The sequence below is a fragment of the Pinus tabuliformis genome, chromosome 8 (assembly GCF_031772625.1).
Source record: "Pinus tabuliformis cultivar Carrire ecotype Pingquan chromosome 8, CPIR1, whole genome shotgun sequence".
NCBI lineage: Eukaryota > Viridiplantae > Streptophyta > Pinopsida > Pinales > Pinaceae > Pinus > Pinus tabuliformis.
Window position 1 is genome coordinate 14,014,205 of NC_142294.1, and position 3,239 is coordinate 14,017,443.

Genomic DNA, 3,239 nt, shown 5'->3' on the forward strand with positions numbered 1-3,239 from the left:
GGATCAATAATTTATCAAATTGGAAATGGTAATGGACGGAATGTATATATAATGAAAAGGAGTTAGAGTAAACAAATACCTAGAGTATACCATTGAATCAGATCATTCCCTCCTTCTATGGGTGGGAAATAATGGGACTAAGGAACCCCAGATATAGGCGAACCAACAATTATAGTTGAGCGAGCCAAGGTAATTCGCTCATTATAGAAGATACTTTGCATCTCCACTGATTGATAAAAACCCATACTTGAGATCTTGGATCAAGTATGGGTTTTTATCAGTGGATAAAAAAAAATATTAATATGAAATGGATTTAACCTTTTTTATTGTGCATATTGATCAGTAAGCTAGACCCATACTGCGCGTTGTCTCATGCCATAAATAAACACGTACACTCAAGGAATCTGTTGGACAAGCAGATTCACACCGCTTACAACCTGCACAATCTTCTGTTCTTGGAGCAGAAGCAATTTTCTTAGCTTTACATCCTTCCCAAGGTGGAAGAAAAATCGATTCAATTTCATTACATCTATCTCCCATATCGGCGGGATAGGAGTCTTTTCAAATACGCTTTTTCCAACTGGATCCTTGTAGCTCGGCTATATACAGCCGAGCTATTCTCTTTCTTTTTTATTGGACCGGTAAATGCAATTGTTGAAAAACAAAAGGAGAGAGAGGGATTCGAACCCTCGATAGTTTTTTTTATCTATACCGGTTTTCAAGACCGGAGCCATTAACCACTCGGCCATCTCTCCTGGGGACAACTTCTATTCTACCCCTTCGTATAATCCCTAACTGTAAGCATAAAGTCGGGTCGATACCAACTATACCTGTGACATATGATGATTTTTCATCATCTAGAATGGAAAAAAAAGAAACGAATTTCCCTCTCCTCTCACACTCAAATATCAAATTGAAAAAGTTTGAAAGCTCGATCAATTTATGGTCAAATCCTTTCCATAGTGCATTTGATCAGAATTGAAAATTGGGGATCGGATGGTATAGTCTATTCAATCTGTTGGGAGCTTGTAAGATCACAACCATGACTATTGCTTTCCAATCGGTTGTGTTTGCATTAATTGCTATTTCATTTTTACTAGTGATTGGTGTACCTGTTGCACTTGCCTCTCCCGATGGTTGGTCAAGTAGCAAAAATGTTGTATTTTCGGGTGTATCATTATGGATCGGATCAGTCCTTTTTGTAGGTATCCTTAATTCTTTCATATCTTAGATATGTTCTAGATGTTTTAGGTTCACACTCCCTCCCCCTCCTCCCGGAGGGCTTTATATCTTTTCTGAAGGGCCTTTTACTTCAGGCCCAAGGAGGAGGGGTTTTCCATATCCGTAATTGAATTAATAATTGGACCATTCAAAAATGGTATCTACATACGAATGGGATTGAACATATATGTATTTTCCATTTCAATTATATGAATATCTATATATTCATATAATTGAAATGCGGGTATGGTTGAATGGTAAAATTTCTCTTTGCCAAGGAGAAGATGCGGGTTCGATCCCCGCTACCCGCCCTTCACATGGAATATGAAAAAGAATAGTTCATGTATTGATCGTTTCTTTTCCTCACTTATAATTCAATTATAAATTGATAAGTGAGAGAGCAATCCTTTCCGGACAAAAATACTTCGTATGTTCTGGTCTGGCGGAGATAGGATTTGAACCCGTGACCGTGTAGATGAACCCAGTAATTCAAATTGCACGGGGATCATTGGTGCTACGCAGATGTATGTTGCTTTTCCAATAGTATCCGGCACAGATGGAGTTATGCCACGGACTTATTGTATAGTACCTTGTATTAACGAGTAGGTGTTACTTATTAGATAAAACCAAGTGGATAGTGCAATAGAACCTAGTCAATTTTAGGTATGTGAAATTACAAGTTACTCTTTTCAATAGGTGGAACTTCTGTAATATCGGGCTCTACTCGCTCTAATAATTAATATTGAAAAAACCTAATCCATCTAGAGGGTCGAATGATTGGATCAATAAGATTGAGAAATGAAAGGACAAACTGGATATTCATATTCTTCCTTACACCTAAACGTGAAATTCACAAAACTTTGGCTATGTCTGTGGAGAGTTTTCTTCCGGTCTAGTCTCTGGACCGATAGCTACTGGTAAAACGATAATGCCAGGTGATCCACTCGTACTGATTGAGAATTCATTCACCCTGTAAGAAGATTACATTCGACAATTTGTGAAGGGGTTTGTCAGTGCTATTCATTAGTTGCTCGATCCGTATGTTACAATCAGATCGTGGCAGGTATAGTTTAGTGGTAAAAGTGTGATTCGTTACATTATCAACTAGAATAATGGAAGGATCTTTTACATGGATCTTTGATCCATCTAAAGCTCTATTTCCAGATAGGTTCAAAACCTCCCCCATACCATCCATCCAGAGTTCATATGTTACACAACTTCATATACTTTACGTTCCCATATTAGAGTATAGTGCTTCACTTCTTTCCATTAAAACAAATGCCCGTTGGTGTTCCAAAAGTGCCTTTCCGAGCCCCTGGAGATGAAGATGCAACTTGGGTCGACTTATACAACCGACTTTATCAAGAGAGATTACTTTTTTTGGCTCAGGATATCAATCACGAGATTGCAAATCAACTCATGGGTCTCATGGTATATTTGAGTGCAGAAGATTCAAATAAAGATATTTTCTCATTTATCAATTGTCCCGGTGGATCAGTAATACCAGGGGTAGGTCTTTTCGATATGATGCTCGCAATAGTACCAGATGTACATACAATATGCATGGGGGTAGCTGCTACAATGGGATCTTTCATCCTAATCGGGGGAGAAATGCCTACACGTATAGCATTACCTCATGCTAGGGTTATGATCCACCAACCTGCTAGTTCCTATTATGACGGATCGGCTATAGATTTTCATAACGAATCGAAACACATAACGATGCTTCGCGATTACATAACCAGATGTTATATAGAAAGAACGGACCAACCCGGAGAGGTAATTCAACGGGACCTGAACAGAGATGTTTTTATGTCAGCAACAGAAGCCCAAGCTTATGGCATTGTTGATGTCGTAGCGGAAGGTTGATCTCATAGCGGAAGATCCTCTTTTTAATTTATTTTTATAATGAACTGTAAACTGTGATCTCTTTGTTCCTTTTCAAAAAAAAAGGGGGGGGGGGGAAGTGATTCATTTCATAATCACCTGATATGGTATGGTTAGGATCAATCCGAACC

The 3,239-nt window shown here is 38.5% G+C and overlaps 2 non-coding genes across 2 annotated transcripts; one reads left to right on the top strand and one right to left on the bottom strand.

Annotated features, from left to right (window-relative positions):
* Positions 1–666: 666 nt before the first annotated feature.
* Positions 667–755, bottom strand: TRNAS-UGA (transfer RNA serine (anticodon UGA)). The gene has a single exon. It is a non-coding gene; the product is annotated as a tRNA-Ser (tRNA).
* Positions 756–1,461: 706 nt separating this feature from the next.
* On the top strand, positions 1,462–1,532 carry TRNAG-GCC (transfer RNA glycine (anticodon GCC)). Its single transcript has one exon. It is a non-coding gene; the product is annotated as a tRNA-Gly (tRNA).
* The last annotated feature ends 1,707 nt before the right edge of the window (positions 1,533–3,239 follow it).